At 40.2% G+C, this 21,132-nt stretch overlaps 2 long non-coding RNA genes across 3 annotated transcripts; one reads left to right on the top strand and one right to left on the bottom strand.

The window, feature by feature from the left end:
* The first annotated feature begins 2,498 nt into the window (after positions 1–2,498).
* Positions 2,499–6,789, top strand: LOC130390681 (uncharacterized). Its single transcript, XR_008896798.1, has 4 exons — positions 2,499–5,461; positions 5,678–5,779; positions 5,964–6,044; positions 6,234–6,789. It is a non-coding gene; the product is annotated as an uncharacterized LOC130390681 (long non-coding RNA).
* A 10,111-nt stretch (positions 6,790–16,900) lies between these two features.
* Positions 16,901–21,026, bottom strand: LOC130391036 (uncharacterized). 2 transcript variants are annotated; one of them, XR_008896843.1, is made up of 9 exons: positions 20,756–21,026; positions 20,573–20,654; positions 20,101–20,243; positions 19,657–19,989; positions 19,491–19,532; positions 19,267–19,308; positions 19,043–19,084; positions 18,737–18,830; positions 16,901–17,776 (listed from the first exon to the last, which is right to left on the bottom strand). It is a non-coding gene; the product is annotated as an uncharacterized LOC130391036 (long non-coding RNA). The 2 variants fall into 2 exon arrangements; XR_008896842.1 differs by lacking the exon at positions 20,756–21,026 and having other exon boundaries at positions 20,573–20,749.
* Between the last annotated feature and the right edge of the window lie 106 nt (positions 21,027–21,132).

Below are 21,132 nucleotides of genomic sequence, written 5' to 3'. Positions count from 1 at the left end.
AACCAATGGATTTTCTAAAAAGAGGAGGCAACATTTCAGTTAGGATTTCCCGAAACATTTGTTTATTTGCTAGAGGTTCTTTTTTGTTTACTTTAAGGTCCAGGTCACATTTCAAATCAAAGATTTACTACTATATCAACCAAGAACCTTGACATGAAGGGCGGTTGAATCTCATTTAATATACAATATCTTCTTACTACCATTTGGGGATTATATCATAGAGATTGCTTATGCCAGTATAATATATCAATGATATTCTGGTCATTCAAAGCTAGGCAATCCAGCGTAACATTATCTCCAATTCCAGCTGTCTTTAAATAGATTGATTGAGGATCCTCTTCGGTCTGAATCAGCACTAAAAATGCAAGGAAAAACAAGAACTTATGAACTTATCACTTTTGGTATTGTTGTATGTTGTTTAGTATACAAAAACATCCTACTGTAAAATTACAATATATTTTTTCATCACCAAGCACCTCAATAATGTAGACTTCATTAAAGCAGTACTTACATGCAGTATTCAGAATTATTGTTGCTAAAAACGTTGTCTGCCTAATACAAGTAAGGTCTGCCTCACTTGTATTAATTTTACTCTGCAATAACTTGAATGGAACTTAAGATGTTTGGGGATAAGCAGCATAGCAGTCAGGTAGCTATTTAAAGCTATAATAAACTGCGTATTTCGTTTATTTAGATAAAGCATTATGAAAAAGTTTGCATGCACCATAAAGCATACTCATACATTTGGCACGCAGTATTTTAATTTTCCCTCTGGGCTAAACCCCACCCAAATCTATTCTGTTGAGTAGAGGCAATAAAAATGCGATATGCGTGGAAGAGAGACGGAAGGAGAGGAGAAAAGGATTAGAGGGGAGAAGGAGAAGAGAGAAGGAGGAGTAGTATTTAGTGACCAGAACTGTATGGAGTGGATCTTTTGTTTGTCTGTGTGTGTGTGTGTGTGTGTGTGTGTGTGTGTGTGTGTGTGTGTGTGTGTGTGTGTGTGTGTGTGTGTGTGTGTGTGTGTGTGTGTGTGTGTGTGTGTGCGGGTATCTATATAATTTGTATCTATATTAAGTTAATCTTGGGTGTGTGTCTATTTGGTGTGTTTATCTTTATGGTGTGTATCTGTATGGTGTGTATCTATGGTCTGTGTGTATCTATATGGTGTATACCTATGATGTGTGCGTGTATATATATATATGTTTTTTATCTATCGTGTGTGTGTGCATATGGTTTGTATCTATATGTTGTGTGGATCAATATTGTGTGTGAATCTATATGTGTGTATCTGTGGTGTGTGCGTGCATATGGTGTGAATCTATATGGTGTATTGGTGTGTGTCTGTACGGTGTTTAGTATGGTGTGTGTCTTGTGGCAACCCGGCCGTTGCCAATTAAGGAGATTCAGAGCACCTGAGGAACAGGTGGAGAAGCAGGGCTTAAATAGCCTGCTTCTCCTCTCATTCGGGTCTCTCCCAGCCCGGGAGCTCCTGCACGGAGAGACCGGTCCTCGGGGGTGACGGGATTCCACCCATGGAGGAGGGGACCGCTGATTCCTCCCAGGTTTGACGTTATTTGTGTTTTGAGAGACTTTGTTATGTTAAAGATTAAACATGCCTTTTTTGGCTTTTCCCCTCAAAGTTGTATCCTGTTTGGGAGGAGGTGATTCGCTCACCGTGTGTGTGTGTGTGTGTGTGTGTGTGTGTGTGTGTGTGTGTGTGTGTGTGTGTGTGTGTGTGTGTGTGTGTGTGTGTGTGTGTGTGTGTGTGTGTGTGTGTGTGTGTGTGTGTGTGTGTGTGTGTGTGTGTGTGTGTGTGTGTGTGTGTGTGTGTGTGTCCCGTTTAACCAGTGAATGAGTCTCTTATATGAAAGCTTCCTTCTCACACACAGTAAGGTGAATTGAATGAAGACTTTTTTCATGAGTAAACTGTTCCTTCCTTCAAAGGTCTATAATGGATATTTAACTGCAGTTCTGTGAGTATCCCAACTTAACCATCAAGATGAACTGCAAACTGTAAGTCATTAATTTCTCATTACTCTTGGGCACATTGATGTATTTTGGCTTCCTGGTGAGTTAACCTGTTACCTGAAGGTTGATCTGAGTATAAGGATGTTTTATGGGTTCATGGGTTACTTAGGTGTTTGGTTTATGTTGGTTTTAATGATTTGTTAAAGGGGACATATCATACCACCAGGTGTGAGTGTGATTAGCCATATATCTAGGTGGACACTCCCACCTGTGATGTCACAATGCTGCACATTTTGAAAACAGATTGTAATGGCTAATCACGCTCAAACCTGGTGGTATGATATGTCCCCTTTTAAAATGATATCTTCAGTCTGCTTTCATCCTACTCTCCTGAGCTCTGCATCTTCATCACATGAGTGTTGCTTTACTGACGAGGGTGTGGTCTGAGTGAGCAGAGGTGCATACTGGGATATAGAGCTGTCTGAAGTCTGCAGGTCTGTAGACACGCCCCCTCAGGGGAAACCGAGTGTTCGAGAAACTGTCGTGACATCAGTTACATGGACTGGAATGTTCTTAAAGATGGAGACAGGGATTCAGAAGGAGAAACACCAGGGGGAGATGAGGGGGCTCCTCATCTCAACAACTAAAACTCAACTTCAGTCTGACACAGAGAACCATGGAACACATTGAACAGTCCCCTCCATGCATCGGGACTCCTCAGGAACAGTTTCATTTCCAAGAAGGTCCTATTTGGGGCCATCCCCATATGGATCCTGCTCCTCAAGAGCCACCCCCCTCCACTGGGTGGTCTTCTGAACAGATGACCTCCTTCCTGTCCTCAGGCTGACTAAAGCTCTACCGTTTGCATCTGTGAAGGCCCGTCATTCAGGAAACCAATGGAATACAAAGACATGACTTCAGAGACGTTGAATCAACCTGGGACACATTTTGGAGACGCCAAGCATAATCCATCACCAATGTGGGACGCCACTGAAGGATGTTGTACATAATTTACATCTCTGGAGACATTGGTTGTTCTGTTCTGGGTGCCCTGGCAGGAGAGCTGGGGGGGTGATGATGGAAGGTTATTTGGCATGAGGTTTTTACCCTGCATGATTGTTTGGCCTTTTATGGCTGAGTGGTATGTGTGTTTGGGTTTGACATGAGATGGATGATTTTTGAGCATCCGTAGGGTTCTACTGTGTGTGTGTGTGTGTGTGTGTGTGTGTGTGTGTGTGTGTGTGTGTGTGTGTGTGTGTGTGTGTGTGTGTGTGTGTGTGTGTGTGTGTGTGTGTGTGTGTGTGTGTGTGTGTGTGTGTGTGTGTGTGTGTGTGTCCCACTCACACCTGGCATGGGGTTCTACGTGCCTGTCCTGGGTTCTATGTGTGTGTGTGTCCGGCTTGCTTTGACAGTGATAATGTTCATACGGGGGTCTGTGATTGGCTTGGGATATCGGAATGGTCAAATAAATCATACCTGATGGACGGGCACACCTTTACTTGAGGGCCTCCAGTAGACATGAAGAGCCCTGAGCGACGCTCCGGAGCGATATCCAACACACTGGGCAGAATGGAGAGTACCCAACTCAAGTGTAAAAGGATGCAAGCGGCGTGTTCAGATCAGTGACTTCAAACTAGGACTACACCAATCAGGATCAATGGAGGATGGACACCTAAAGGAATTCCACAAGGAGAGTCTGACGTTGGAAAGGGACCTAAATGGATATTCAAGATGACCTTCAGACCTGTAATGAGACGGCTCTTCCTACCTGGCTGGATTGATGGAGAGCCCTGTGGATTTTGGGTAGCTCTCGGTTGCACGTCTTCTCAGGCTGAACTGTATTTGTTTCGGACAGGACTAGCTGAACGATTGGTTCCCTTAAATCAGAACCAATCCGGGAACTCCAGCTAGTGCGCTCTTCGAGCTGAAGTTGTGCTCTTCAGCTGAGGAGGTAAGGATACCTTCACTGGGGCTTCAAGGTGTAAAGAGGAGAATGTTTCAAAGTGTTCCATGGTACTCTGATGAAGACCGTTGTTGTGTTCCACTGGCTGAGAGGAAGAACCCACACATCATCCTCTTGGCTTTTCTCCTCTGAGAATCCTGGCGCCATCTTGAAGGATATTCGAGCTCATGTAACTGATGTCGCGACAGATTCTCAAACACTTGGTTTCTCCTGAGGGGCTTGTCTATAGAACTGAAGACTTCAGACAGTACTGTATCCCAGCATGCATCTCTGCTCACTCAGACCACACCCCCATGAGTAGGATGCAACACTCTAGTGATGGAGATGTAGAGTTTTATAAGTATTATCATTATAGATTAAATTTGCTCTGTATGGTTTTTACACTGAATAATCTAGATAATTGTAAAATGTAGACACGGTTTTGTATTGAATGATTCCAGGATTTTAGGTTTAAAGTTGTTGTGGGACGTACATGGTAGTTTGGTTCTTCGTACGGTTTGAGTGATATAACTTGTACACACTGGGTGCAAAATAATGTAAAGGTACACTGAATAGTAGTAATGACCAACAGCAACAAACAGATCCCCTCAAGGTAAGTCTGTTGGCTGTGTTTTACTGAAGACCATCGCTGGACTTCAGGATCTTCCTCCGTTCAGCTCAAGGTGAGGCGCTGGTTCTGTTATTTCTTTGGTTGGTTCCCGCTGGAATGTTCGGATTCCAGTCGGACGGTTTGTGCTTCCCGCCGTGGAAGGTTCTGAGTGCGGTCACTTGATTTAGTCCCAATGGTTAGCATAAAACGTTGTAGTCTTGACAACCATAAGAAACCACCTGGCAGTTAGTTGGACGGGAGTCCCCTGAGGGAATCTGGCGGAACGTTCTGGATTGTATTTGCGTAACCTTGAGCCGTTGCCAACGGAAACAATTTTTCACTCCGTTTCCATTGGGAATTGTTGCCCCTATCTTAAACAACTGAAGTTTGATATTAAATACATACTGACACGTACGTCGTACTATATGTTGCTAATTTCCGTTGGTTGCGCCGTACTTTTAACCACGATGACGTGACGGGACTCTCACTGCGTACAAAACAGCGTTCTACTTGCGGGCCCATTTATGACATCACTGAAGGCTCAAAATCATTTCAAGGAGGAAGATAATTTGACATTTCTTCAACGGAACCCAGCACCTGAATATGGCTGAGTATATTTGATTTAATATCGATACTGCTTGGTGTTCTTTGTTGCTTCAGCTTTTGTATGTTCTAAATAGCTGCCGTCATTAATTGCCACAGAAGTTTAACCCCTGGATAATATCAAAGCTAAAGTAATGTTCGTCCTTCCCACATGTTACAGTAGAAGATACTCTAGAACTGTCAAAGGTTAAAAAGGTAACATGTAGTTTGTCCCAAGGTGTCTGCCTTCTCACCCAGAGCAAGACCTCCACCTCCTCACTCAGAGCCAGACCTCCACCTCCTGTCAGAAGTCCTCCAGAGCAGGACAGTGCTCTGGTGTTTGAGTAGAGTCTTCTCAGGTCAGTTTCAATGCATGGCTTGAACCACTACTTTAAACTTGTGGACTGCTCTGTCTTCATTCCCAAAAACGGGATGCTCATGTCTGGTCTCAAGTATTTTCTAGCCTTGAGTTATAAAATAATTAAATTATTATTTAATTAATTGTGTAACTCGGTTTCGGATGAGTCAGTTAAGTTTATTGTTGGGCAAATGCTGATATAAACCTTCTGCTGTAGCTGAAAGGCGAGGCTGAGCGGCTGGGGACCGGAGGCTTGTGGTGCCAGGGTGGACCGGAGACTGAGGCTGGAGACCAGGGGCCTGCAGCACCGGACCAGAGGGTAACCATCACCAAGCTGCTACGACCGTAGTGGATGAATTGCTGAACGCGACAATCTGCAGACGTTGTCTTATTTAAGCGTTTAAATTTGTCTTCCATTTTACAAGTGAACCTCAGATGCAGGAGGTGGGGTGTGTTCCGTCCCCAGGTGATTTACTGCTGAGACCAACTGTGTTTGTAACCAGACCAGGAATCCATGGCTGAAGGAGCTGATGGAGGAGCCGTACTGAAGGAGCTGATGGAGGAGCCGTGCTGACTTACAAACTGTAAGTCATACGTTTCTCATTACTCTTGGGCACATTGATGTATTTTGGCTTCCTGGTGAGTTAGCCCGTTACAAGTCCTCAGAATACAGTGATGCTTCCTTGAGCTCCTTAATGACTTATCTTTGGTTCAGATAATGTTGCATCTTTTGAATATTGAACCTAATCAATGTCCTTGTTTGGTCCGGGCAGACACACCTGAGCTGAACCTCACCTGATCCTGTTTGGTCGGGGGCAGACACACCTTAGCTGAACCCGCCCTGATCCTGACATCCTGCTGGTCCCGTCTCCTCAGTTCATCTGAGCCTCGTCCTCCAGAAGACCTGCTAAGCTCAGCAGTCTGAGGCTGATGGATCAATGACCTCCAGTGGGAGTGATCTTCTTGACTCCACATGTAACCGTGTGCTTCCACACGCCTTTCCCTCTCATCTGTCACTAACCTCACTACTTCACTACTCTCTACTGCTTCCTCTTTTCTTCCTTCTCTGTGGTTCGAACCTTTACACGGAAGGCGCGTCTTCCTGCCCTCAGAGGGTTCAGCGTTAGGGTTGAGAGTCAGGGTTTAGAGTCAGGGACAGAACTGGTCAGGGAGGACTGCTTTTACACAAACCTCTTCACTTGCTTTCGGAATTGTGGTGACATTTTGAGATAATCATTTGGGAAAATGTTTTGGCTTCCTGTTTTTTTTTTTTCTGCTTTCCTTTAAAAAATTGTATCAAACTTCTGTCAAGTGTTTTTGTTTATATATTAAAATCCCACTTTCACTTCTACATGTTTGGTGCGGTTCATTTAATTGTCCTTTAACTTGATTAATGTCAAGCAAAACTCCTGCAATACATTTAATATACATGATTGTTATTCAGCAATGTTCACATAATCCATTTTGTAAAAATATGAAACCTCCATATTACTACTAAATTCAACCCTATTCATGTATTTGACAATGTACATACTGCCCCGCAGACCATTCTCTGCTACTACAACACGTTCAATCCACCAACCCGTCTCACATCAGTGTACTATAGCTACGTTGGTTCAAACGGAAAATGTAGTTTGGTGTGAGACTGTTGTCCAGCAGAGGGAGCTGTCATACATCTTAATTATACAGGAATGTCTGTATTTACATTTTAAAATGTTCATGGGCTGGTCTAGTTTGTCTGCAAATAACTCTGCCTCCAGCAACAGGATTGGTCGAAACATCTGAAGTTTTCATTTTCCGTCTGGGCTAAGCCCCGGATGTTTATGAAACCTAGAAACACCCCTGTTATGCTTCTCGGACAATTATTATAGTATAACACTACAATGTTTGTGTGTGAATTTGGCATGCTCCGCTTGGACGGCACTGCTCATCCTAACGCTCATACACAAAGACGGTACTACCAAAGTATCTAAAATGGGTCGGAGCCATGGGGATAACAGGCTCCCTTCTTCCTAGAACTCTAAGCCCAACACGATTATTTTATCTCATAGTCCTTGACTTTGAGGCGAAACAGGAGGTTCACTTACAATTAATGGAAAGTTTATTGAATTAAAAACACGTTTGCTCTAGAGCCGTTTGTCCTTTCTGGGCTACTGTATGACCATTGTAGGTCAGGGCTCTGTTACACAACACATGTGTATATATATGTGTATATCTATGTATATATATATATATATATATATATATATATATATATATATTAACATCAATACCAAATGTTTATATTCTAGGAAACCCAAAATGAGAAATGCATGTGTTGCTGGCCATGTCTGTTTCGACGCACCACCACAACTCTGTCAGGCCAACCATAAGCAGACTTGAGTGCAGGTATCAACAGGATGCGTTCACATCCTGTTGCGCATAGGCTAAGACTGAAAAAAAAAAAAACATTTTCAATGTTTCTTTTTTATTAACAATAATTCATTTGTTGAGTACTATATCTGTTTTGGCAGAAGGATGTGCATTATTCACACAAGTAGGGTCAATCAAATGCATGCGCTCCTTGAATAGCAATGTAATGCAATGGCATGAACAGAATCTAGGTCTCCTTCTAGAAATGTAAAGGGGGGGGGGGTCTCATCAGCTTGCCTTAACTCAAAAGTCACCGCAGGCCACTGAAATATGTGTGTGTGTGTGTGTGGGTGAGTGTTTGTGTGTGTGTATATGAACGTGTAAAATGGGCCAGAGAGGAAGCAATCGACCGCCTCTGCTTGAGTATGATCCTGAGTGACGAGAGGTCGCTCAGAAATAAGCTGGACAAGCTGTGACTCCGATGCTTTGAGTACCATGAGTCCCGTATCACGCTTTTCACCAAGACTGGGTTACACCCAGAGATCCCTGACTTATTTTTAGAAATAGGTTCTCACACATTCACTCTGACCAAAGCAAGATGTCGGGGTGAAGCAAGGGTTGACGGGCGTTCTCTGCTTGTAAAATAATGAGTTGTTCAAAGCACACAGTCTGTAAGGAAAACGGTAACCCTGATGTAGGAATGCTATTTGTGAGTCTCAGGCCGTTTGTTGGTTGATGGCAGGCTGTGCATCTTCTGTAGGGACTGTGCTTGGGCATGTATGCGTATGGGTGACGGCCTATGCACACAGTATGTTGTTTATATTTTAATCAAAGACGTTGTATGCGTCTAATACATATTTCCTTTAGGATTATAAAGTACATATTTTCTTACGTTACCTTGTTTGAAAAACAATGTCATGGTTTGGTTAGTAGTAGATTAACAACAAAGTGAGGAGTTAAAATGCACGTCTTTGTGACCTAGGACAGATTTTTAACGTTTGAGTACCAAAATGAAGCTGAACTAAAATCCAGCTATGAGTGGAGAGATATCGATGTGCTCTGTGTTTGAGCAAATTCAAGAAACTCAAGACTTTCGTAACCAAGAGTGTAAAGTGGCAATTAATATAAGGAGGGAATTTAAGAATGCTTCAATTGACACTTCCTTTAATCTTTCTCCCCGTATGTGTTTTTACCACCGGGTTGGAAACAGAGAGTGAGGCAGCTAGTTGAAAGGCGGGGGCGGAGGCTGTTCATGTCTTTGTTTTTGACCCAACCACCACAACTATTATCCCTCAATAGAGTTGCAGGTTGCAAACAGGATGTGTTGATAACGCTCTTGAGAGACCAACCACAAAATGGTTATATATCCTGTCACTGACTGAACCTAAAAGGTGTTTGTTTAGTGAACAGAAAATGTTGATTTGGGATCATATTGCACTGCAGGGACCAGCAGATAGATATCAGTCCATTCAAGAGACGTATACCCACCACTCGTACAAAGCACATCAACAAATGTCATGTCTCTGTATTGTATGGTGTTAAATGCAGGGCATGCACTTTTGTTGTCTTGTATGCGGTCTCCCCCTTCTCTCTCTCTGGAGTTATCTCTCTACACAGATCCACACAACCACAAGGCTGGCATGTTTCAGGACAGCCTATCCCCAGCATCTGTCAAAATGTATTCATGTACCTATGTGCATTGTTGTTGAAGAGAGAACCTGATGAGAGAGTAGAGTAGAAGAGAAGAGCAGAGAGGAGTAGAGAAGAGCCCAAGAGATCTTTATCATTAAATCGACAATGTAGGCTTCATGGGCCTGCCATGTCGTGTTCCCACTTCATAGGTAACGTGAGTTATATACCCTTTACCAGATCCCTAATGTCAGAGTTCCTTGTAGGTTGTGTTGGAATCGAAAAATATATTTATAAATAATGATACTATACCAGAACTATAAACAACTAACACAAAACATTTGGGATGGCAATGACTTTTTCAACCTGATATGATATAGTATCTGTCACGACTTGCATAGTATGGGGGGAGACTGACACTGAAATGAGAGATTACAGGGGAAACAGCCAGTGGTAGATACTGTGGCTGAGGCTGCGCAGAAGGGCCGACCTCGAGCCGCTGCAGTGTGGGCCGCTGAGGCTGTTTGAGGGACTGCAGGCGGGCGGGGCCAGACGTCAGGCGGCGGTGGGCGGGGTCCAGGAAATGGTTGCTAAGCAACATCGGCAAGCATACTTGAGATCGGTGGCACGTTAAAAAATATGTTTATTAAGTTTTAGTAATGCGGTGACATGCGTGTTTGTAAGTTAAATTTGTTTCTATGTTTTTTTTCGTAGTATTCTTCAACGGCTATGAGCCAATCAGAATCAAGGACTATAACTATCTCGTAGTTTTATAATCACATCCGCCAACAACCATAGCACAACATTCAAATTCATCAATCCAAACTGCGTCAGAACATGGCAGTACCAATTCATTCCTTTAGCCTCATGAGGGGACCCAGACTCCCTGGTTAATAGACTTCAGTGGCGCGTTTCTCTCACAGCAGAATACAGACTCTCCTCAGTCCGTTCACTGTTCTTCAGTGGCGGGTTTCTCTCACATCAGAATACAGACTCTCCTCAGTCCGTTCACTGTTCTTTAGTGGCGCGTTTCTCTCACAGCAGAATACAGACTCTCCTCAGTCCGTTCACTGTTCTTTTTCCCCCTTTTGGTTTTCCTGCCAGGGAAATCCAACGCTGCGTAATTCAAGGAATCCGTTTCCCTGTCCTACAACAGAGAATTGTGTGTTACTAACAAACATCTGAGACGTCAGGATGGTGGCAGGGAAGTTCAAGAACATGCATTTTATCAAAATAAGAATTAAATACGTTTTACAACGTTCCAGAAAAGTGTTAAGATAGAACATTAAAGAACAATAACGTATTATATTATTTTCCAACCTTCCTAGTGAGAATAATTTAGCGGCGCAGAGCAGTAACACAGATTACAGCAAACTGAATACTCCCCATCACCAACGACGCTAGGAGAAGCTAGGGCGGCCTGTACTGAACTGCAAGGGGCAAGTACATACAAAATGATGGTGGCACCATCTCGATGCTTCTCGAGCAGCCAGGTGTGGAGTGATGAGGTTCCTTACTCAATTAATGGTCATAAATTGTATTTATACTTTATTTAGTCTATGGAACTAAAGGCCATAGCTTACAAGCAGTTAAGTGAATCCAAAATCGTGTGTGTGGATTTCTCGCATTCCTTAAGTATATTTAGTTGTATGTGTTAGAGAGGGTTAATCTTCCCAAATTCTTATAGTATAGCTATATCCACGATATGAAGGGCTTCTTCATAGAGAACATCACTCATACACTACCGGGTCATAGCCGTTGTTGGGATAATAGCCCCTTTTCTTCATTGAACGCTTAGCTCAAAAACCTTTTTCCCCTTATCGGGTTCAAATTCAGGCTAAATCACGAGGTTCACTTCAAATTAAAACCCCATTCTCTCTAGAGCCGGTGGTCAGTTCTGGGCTCTGTGGCAGAGGACCCCCCCCCCCAAGGTAGACATAATTCTAGGGTAACAAAAACAACAATTCTTATTTTTATGGCATTGTACACCATCTAAAACATACGCATTGAAAACGTGTATCACGTCTGTCTCGCCAGCCCGTTCCACTCTTCCACTATTTTACAAACTTTTTAACATTGATTTAACGAATAATTTTGTCTCAAATGAGAACATTTGCACATCTTCATTTCAATTGTTCTTCTCGATTATGAATTTCAATACATACATTTTAAACACAATGCAATGAGTACCTGTTGTTCCTGAATCACTGAGTCAGTTGCAACATGGTCAGAGGAACTCGGTGTTCCTGAATATAAGAACAGAAGAATAATTACTTTTTTTAATGCTATCGTTCGTAGCAATTCATGTCGGTCAAGTGAAAAAAGAAAACTGCCACCAGGTATCTGTAAATATACCATCGATTCAGTATGCAGACTACAAATGTATCGATTAAAGCAGTTGGGAATCTCTAAGCTGTCCTTAGGTCATATCAAATCACATCAGTAGGCTTATTAGTGTAGAATGTACCGTACCTTTGCAATGCTCCCAAACTTGCTTTTTATTTCTGGCTATGAATTGGATTATATTCCCAACCAGACAGCAAGCCAACAGTATTCCAAGCACCACGGTAACCAGATGACGGTAGGGTTCTAGAATTATAAGCGAAGATTTAGATCCCATGGTATCTTTTATGAACAATTACATATGATAGAATGGAATGTGGCTTTCCTGAATGAAGTTTTTCAAGAAAAATATGTTCATAATGTTAAATTCAGGAAAACATTGAGATTCATTTTCAAAATAATAACTAACGATATTATACTTCTATTATTCTATTATAATTAAAAGTATCTAAGAAACAAGTATTATATATATATATTAAAACAAACCAGAGGACAGTTACAGGGTTCTAGAATCAGAAAATCTACAATGGGTTATCTGGAAGCTGCAGAACTCTAAGAATTTGTATTTTGATATAATAGGATGGAAGGTAAGATAATGTCACGTAAAATAATAAATAATAAATGATGAACAATATTTATATTATATTTGATAAACATTAGATAGTTAGTAAGTCAGATATCCTGAAAGAAGGAAATGGAATGTAGTAACCTTTTTCATCTTGCTTTTTTTCATCCGTCGTGATGTTGTGATCTGCAAAATAAATGCAAATAATCATCATCAAAAGGGATTAAGTCAATATGTTTAGGGTTCCGTCAGCAACACTAAACTATTACTCATGATATTCAAAGCAAAATATTGAAAATGGTTGACATTTGGAATGGAAGGTAAGATAATGTCACGCAAAATAATAAATGAACGATATTTATATTATATTTGATAAATTTAGTTAATAAGTCAGATATACTGAAAGTAGGAAGTGGAATGTATTAACCTGTTACATCTTGCTTGTCATTAACCTTCGTTACGTTTTCATCTGCAAAATAAATGCAAATAATCATCAAAAGGGCCAAAGTCAATATGTTGAGGCTACTTTTAGCAAATGTAAACTATTACTCATAATATTGAAAGCAAAACATTAAAGAGGGTTTACGTTTTACCTTTGACAGACAGAAAAATGCCATTAGTCCAACTGTCAGAAAATTGATGTCGACAAAAATAGTTTGCTTCATCGCCTTTAGTCACACTTTGAATGATCAGATTGAAATCAGAAACCCCTTCTTCCACTGTGAATGTTAAATTAAAGGGAGGATAAATTGTAATTTTTCCAAGCACACTTCGAGCGACTGTTTGGGGAAAATATCCATGAGATTGTTTGTACAAGTCAATCTTATCTTCTTTATTTTCTTTTTTCATTCCTCTACAATGTAAAGTAACCTTATCTCCAAGTTCTGCTTTTATTTCAGAAACTGAACGAGGAATGTCTTGGCTCTCAACCGGCACTAAAAATAAAGAAAGACAAAAATATGAAATATACCTACATGCTACAATGCAAGTGACAATTATTTAATAATTTAAATGAAAAAGTTGATTTGAAGCGTAATTGTACTTACATGCTGCAATCAGAATTGTTATTGTAAAATAACTTGCCATCATCACGTTTTTAGTGCTGATTGAGCTCTGGACTCAAGTGACAGTTTAGACCGACGTGTACATGCCATACATCAATTGTGATTGGCTGGACCTTCGAGACTGAACAAGCCAATGATTCACTTAGTTTTCAGAGATGCATATCAAAACGGAAACTTAAAAAATATTAGCCGTTAAATGAGTTTCTGTGTTTCCTCTATAAGACGCACATTGAAAGCTACAATTGAGATAATGTCTTCAATATGATGACAATGATCATTTATGTTTCTCATATTTGTAATGATTGTGAAGTTCCAACTAGTCCAGAATTCAGCAACTAAGTTTCTCTACTGGTTCTAACAGAACCCCCAACGCAATCGTGGCTTCTCCATTGACGTTTAAAATGTATTTAAATCCAGTAGATCACATTTAAATCATTCTGTAGCCCCTTACGAGTCAGTGTGCGGCCTTTCTCCTCAGGCAGGACCCTCCTTGATGTAACAAAGTCTCAGCTAATGTCCAGAGGTGACCGTTCCTACTCCATCAGAGCCCGTCAGGCTTGGGGATCCATGCTAGAGGACATACGGCTGGCAGAATGGGGAACATCTTTTACCACTAGTCACTCAACTTATCACTCACAATCATGCCTTTCTATTTAAAGTATAGGTACATTTACACTGTTCTGTGAAAAAGTCACACACACACATATGCACACATACACGCTTGTGGTCGAGGTATGAGACGGGGGCTGTGGCTGGCCATGTCGTTGTCACAAGGCAACACCAAAACTTGCAAGCATTAATAGACCTTACTGATGGCTTCAACAGGATGCGTTGCTCTTGTTCTTCAGAAACATTCAACGAAAGTAGCCTTTGCGTGAAATACTTTCTGCATTTAAAAAAGCATTTGTTCAAGCAAACTTTTAATAGGCTCTAGCAGAAGAAATTAGGCGGAATAATAAATGCGACTCTTATGCGAGGGAATATTTTATCACTCGCAACACTCAACAGAACAATCGGTTAATACCACCACTCATTTCGCGCATTTGTCAAAGGCTTTGTCATAAGTGATGGTCATTTTCCACTCAGTTGTATTTTTAATACCTGTAACTTAACACCTACTTGAGTACAATTTCATCAAAGTTACATTACTTCAATAACTAAGTAAGATTTTTTGGTAGTCCATCCACCTCTGGACACACATGCGCACACACACACATCCTCACTCACTCACTCACTCACTCACTCACTCACTCACTCACTCACTCACTCACTCACTCACTCACTCACTCACTCACTCAATTAAATCGAAAAGTAATGTATAGACATTAACCAATGACACATGCCCTCCCTGAACTTGCAGCAGTGCCTACTCCATAGGAGAACAATGGAGTAGGACGCACACAATGTCCAAACATATCACAAGTGAAAACGTTGAGGAGACGTACGGCGGAACAAGGTGAACTAATTAAATGGCAGCCAAACAGCAGCATTCCTCCCTGCAGCCTTCAGGCCGTCACAGAGCTCCAAAGAGCTCACCACAGTAACTCAGGGATATTCATAGGCAGACATGACAGCCTCCTCTATGGTAGAGAAAACAGATTCATGTCTCCACCGGTGAGATTCTCCTTTAACTTATATCTATTGTCTTTATGATGAGATAATAAGCAAATCAACACAGGCTGTTGGATCAGAGTCTGGGAGACAAACCTCTGGTCATTGAGATCTGCATTGTCAAGTACAATGATGTCATCATCAATCATCATTTACAGGAAATGAGTAGATATATTTGGGGGGGATTTTACATTGGTGTATACTATTCCAGAATATTAAAAAGATGCATAGGAAATGAGTAGCAGTGTAACATGAAACTTAAAAATTTGATGAAGGGGAAGTATCAATAAATGGAGACTACACTAACAACAGCAGTGGTCTTGAGGTTCCTTCATCAGAAAATGCTAACATGGGTTTCTGAAAATACTTAGATGGCCTTAATATACCTGGGTGACCCACGCAAGTAAAATCTATGTGTGGGAAACACTTGATTCGCTTCTTGGCTGGCATGAGCATGATACCCTTGTCATAGTAGCCCATAGGATAGTGAGCTACATCAATATTGATAAATCATATCTCTAAAAGGCTTTCTATATCAGGAATTTCGCCGGAAGTGAGGGGTTGAATGGGAAATGATGCCATTGACATGCAACCTCACCAAATGAAGCAGACCTTTACCTTAAAATTTAAAAAAAGTATTTATCTGGGTTTGAACATTGTTGGAAACATTTTGGATAATGTCAATACACAACTCAACATATTAATATCAGATTTTAATGCGGATATGATATCCATCATACTTTTGTAGCTTCTTTTCATCTCTCTTACTAGAATGTATCGTGCAGGAAACAAAGAGTGAGGCGCCAAGTTGAGAGACAAGGGCTGTGGCTGGCCATGTCTCCGCCTTTTGACACCCCACCACATCTCTGAACCATAGATAGACCTGACCGTAGGTCTCCACAGGAGGTGTTGCTCACGTACTTCAGAAACCAACCATGAAATGGACATTTACCGTCACTAACTCAACCTGAATTATAATCAAATTAATTTTGCTTGTATCTACTTTTTCAAAGAGTAAAGAGTGGTATTATTTATTTTTCAGTTTCATTCAGGTATACTCGTATCTTAATAAAGGTATTCCTTTGAGATCCAATTGCACTGCAGAGACCAGACGATGCAACATCATTCCATTCAATAGACACATAACAACCATTCATACAAAGCCACGGCCGTCTTGTCTCCATCTTGTCAAGGGTGAGGTGCAGGATATATATCATACACACGGCCTATATTTTATAAGTCAGATGCAGATTTCAGATCCAGATACCAACCATATTATTGGTCTGTTTCAGGACAGGCATAACCAGCAACTATCATTATATACTGTATATGTGTGTGTGCGCGCGTGTGCGTGTGTAAAGAAAGAACCTCATGAAACAGTTGAAGAGTTTAACAGGGTGGAGTAGGTTAGAGTAGAGTACTGTTTAGTAGGGTAGAGTAAAGTAGAGTTCAGTACAGGAGTAGATCTTTATCATTAAACCATGTTAATTTTATAGACCTGCCTTTTTGTGATTCCTTTCATGGGGTCGGATGAGGTAAGTAAACCCCTTTGTGTTTTTCATCACATAGGTTTTTCACTGTTACACACATTAGGTTGGCGGTGTGTCCTGTCCACTGCATCCATAGCTGTTCTTATTTTTTAAAGTGTCTGTATCTTTCTACCAGTTGTGGTGTTAACAAGCTATTTTAAATCTAAAAGTGTGACCTCGGTGGGCGGGTTTGACTCAGATGTGTGACAGACAGATCAACTGCAGCCTACAGCTCAACGTGGTCCACCAGTCAGCTCCTCCCAGCTGGGTGGACCCTCCCCCATTATTTTTGCATAAACAACACCAAGCCAAATGATGCTTACGACCGCATGAAACCTACAATTCAATGATCCAGGCAGTGTTCATTGCTAATTAGAAACAGCTTTTTTTTATTTGTTGCACTTATTTTTATTTATTTTTTTTATTTCCCACAAATCAGATCGTCTAGCATTGCTGTGTCGAACGTCAAGATCACAATTTCTTTGACCATTCCAACTAATATCAGTTTACACATTCTAGCAACAATAAGTTTTGCTTAATATCAATGGTTAAAGTAGGCTTAGAGATATTTATACATTTTGAACCAAACATCACCTAGTTGCATAAACATGTAAGGTTGATAGATGACATAACAACATAAAATGACGTGTCAAGTCTGAATACTTTCAAGCGTTTGTATGTAATACAGCAATTATTAACAATAACAATTATTACACACTTAAGTGTCCATCAAAAAAAACTTACAAAAAACGAATGCAAACATATTGATAAGTCTTGAAAAGTAATTTGATCTGATGAAGAGTAAGTTGAAAAATGAACACAATGCAGGCGCATTAGGTCTCTTTGCAATGGCTGAATGTATCTACACTAGGCAACCCAAAATGATATGCTTGCTCGTCACCATTAAAAATATATATATTTTGAACCAAACCCCTTTCCAGCGCTGTTAAATTGTTGTTCTATTTGAGCTTTGTCAGAATCATATTATTTATTGTCTTTCATATCTTAATTTAAGCTTGTACTTTTTAACCCTTTTAGAAAAGTAATGCACATCCACCAGATCAAACTATATTAGGACGTGGTTGATGGACTTCAGTGGCAGGTTTCTCTCACAGCAGAATCCTCACTCTCTTGAGTCCTTTCACTTTTCTTCTTCCCTCCTTCGATTTCCTCTGCCGGAGAGATCCAACGCTGCGTAGTTCAAGGAATCAGTTTTCCCCGTCCTACAACAAAGAACTGTGTTACTCACAAACAGGAGGAAGGATTCACAGTTGACATGGCATGTTATGTTGTTAAGTCATCTAAAAACCTTCTATGCCTATCCAAATAGTTCTTATTTGGTTCAAAATGTATAAACTATTGCTATATAACTACTATAACTATTGTAAATGAAATATTCTGCTGAATCAATGCACGTGATCCTGCACACTGAGACCTCTCTATCTAAGCGGTGGGGATTGTGATGGAAAATCTACATGTTGTATTGTTTTGGTCTATATGAATTTAAGTTTTGTTGCTATTCTGTGTAATTCTATATAGTGTCTCTCTTCTGCTCTCCTTTTGGGTCATTTGAAGTGTGAATGTTCGAGAGTCGTGTGATGGATTTTATTGCCTGCCTGTTCCTATCTTTTCGTGTGTCATCTCCCAAGCAATGCTTTGAAGTATGGGCCTTTTCCTCAACACTCTGGCTAGCGTAAACAAAGTCAGAGAGCTACATGGCACGGCCGCCGACCCCACCTTAGCCTCGGGTGGGGAGCTTCAACTGTAAAGATAACAATCTGGTGAACAAAGACTTTTAGTATTGGGGGACCACCCCCTTCAGGACCCAAACGAAGTGAATAAGAACTCATTGATTGGAAGACTCAGTGGACTTCTCCCCAGCGTACCTTCAGAGAATGAAGTAACACGCCAAGAGAAGCTCTCATCTGAGGCCTCAGATTATTGTAATGTATGCCTGTTATGTTGTTTGTTGATGCATGTTGTGATGTATCTTTGTTCGTACTTTTAATACAAATATATATAACCACTAATTGTCAACAGTATTGTGTGCTTTTTGCATCTAAATATCTCATCTGCTTAGCCGCAATATCTGATACAGAAATTGCCACGACAGGATGCTCTTAAACCTGTCCTGATATGAGCTCTTGTGGTGAGTGTGCTGTAGTGTTACAATGCTCACACACCTGTAATGAATGATTAGAATGAGGATTATAATCACAAGCAGACAGCAAGCCAACATTATCCGATGCACCGAGATCACCAGATGCCTGTAGGGTTCTAGAATCAGATAATCGACAATGGGTCATCGGGAAGCTTTAGAACTCAAAGTATTTCTATTTAGATTTAAAATAATGGAAGGTAAGAAAATGTCAGGCAATTTAAATGATGTGTTGTGTCCCAGCATTTGAATGACCAATATTTATATAATATTTGATAAACATTAATTAGTAAGTCAAATATACTGAAAGTAGGAAGTGGAAAGTAATAACCTGTTACATCTTGCTTGTCATTAACCTTCGTTACGTTTTGATCTGCAAAATAAATGCAAATAATCATCATCAAAAGGGACAAAGTCAAATATTTGTAGGAATATTATGGAATGGAAGGTAAGATAATGTCACGCAAAATAATAAATGAACGATATTTATATTATATTTGATCAATTTAGTTAATAAGTCAGATATACTGACAGTAGGAAGTGGAATGTAATAACCTGTTACATCTTGCTTGTCATTAACCTTCGTTACGTTTTGATCTGCAAAATAAATGCAAATAATCATCATCAAAAGGGACAAAGTCAAATATTTGTAGGAATATTATGGAATGGAAGGTGAGATAATGTCACGCAAAATAATAAATGAACGATATTTATGTTGTATTTGATAAATTTAGTTAATAAGTCAGATATACTGAAAGTAGGAAGAGGAATGTATTAACCTGTTTCATCTTGCTTTTCATCTACCTTCATGACATTTTTATCTGCAAAATAACTGCAAATAATCATCAAAAGGGCCAAAGTCAATATGTTGAGGCTACTTTTAGCAAATGTAAACTATTACTCATAATATTGAAAGCAAAACATTAAAGAGGGTTTACGTTTTACCTTTGACAGACAGAAATATGCCATTAGTCCAACTGTCAGAAAATTGTTGTCGACAGAAATAGTTTGCTTCATCGCCTTTAGTTACACTTTGAATGATCAGATTGAAATCAGAAACCCCTTCTTCCATTGTGAACGTTAAATTAAAGGGAGGAAAAAAAAAGAAAATTCCCAACACTCTTCGAGCGACGGTTTGGGGAACATATCCATGAGATTGTTTGTACCAGTCAAACTTATCGTCTTTTTTCATTACTCTAAAATTTAAAGTAACCTTATCGCCATGTTCTGCTTTTATTTCAGAAACCGAAAGAGGAATGTCTTCGGTCTCAACCGGCACTAAAAATAAAGAAATATGAAAAAATGAAATATACATACATGCTACGATGCAAGTGACAATTGTTTAATAATTTACATGAAAAAGTTGATTTGAAGCGTAATTGTACTTACATGATGCAATCAAAATTGTCATTGCAAAATAAATGGCCAAGATCATCATGTTTTTACTGCTGATTGAGCTCTGGACTCGAGTGACAGATTTGGACCAACCTGTACATGCGATGCATCAATTATGATTGGCTGGACCTTGGAGACTGAATGAGCCAATTATTAGTTTTCCGAGATGCATATCAAAACAGAAACTTAAAAAACATTGACCGTTAAATGTGTTTCTGTATTTACTCTTTTCAACACACATTGATAGCTAGTATTTCGATAATCTTTTCAATATGATGACGAAGAAAATTTGTGTTTTTTCATTTTTTAAATAAATCAGATGTTCCAACGCGTCCAGAATTCAATTTCAAGTTTCTCTACTGGTTCTAACAGCCCATTCCCCACCGCAATCATTGCTTCTCAATTGAAGTTTAAAATGTATTTGAAATGTTGTAAATAACATTTAAATCATTCTGTAGCCCCTTACGATTCAGTGTGCGACCTTTCTCCTCAGGCAGGACCCTCCTTGATGTAACAAAGTCTCAGCTCATGTCCAGAGGTGACCGTTCCTACTCCATCAGAGCAGAATGGCAGAATGGGCAAGATCTTTTACCACTAGTCACTCAACTTATCACTCACAATCATGCCTTTCTATTTAAAGTATAGGTACCTTTACACTGTTCTGGGAAAAAAGCACCCACACACATATGCACACATACACGCTTGTGGTCGAGGTATGAGATGGGGGCTGTGGCTGGCCATGTCGTTGTCACAAGGCAACACCAAAACTTGCAAGCATAAATAGACCTTACTGATGGCTTTAACAGGATGCGTTGCTCTTGTTCTTCAGAAACATTCAACGACGTATTGTTTCCTGTCATGCACTGAACCTTAAAGTTGGGTGTTGAACAAAGGATGATTGTAATAAGTAGGCTTTAAGTGAAATGCTTTCTGCTTTTAAAAAGGCATTTGTCAAAGTACTCTTTTAATAGGCTCTAGCAGAAGAAATGTGCGCAACATTATATCGAAAATAATATTTTATCTTAA

This window comes from Gadus chalcogrammus, chromosome 10, assembly GCF_026213295.1.
Source record: "Gadus chalcogrammus isolate NIFS_2021 chromosome 10, NIFS_Gcha_1.0, whole genome shotgun sequence".
Lineage (NCBI taxonomy): Eukaryota > Metazoa > Chordata > Actinopteri > Gadiformes > Gadidae > Gadus > Gadus chalcogrammus.
This window is presented reverse-complemented; position numbering and strand designations above follow the sequence as displayed.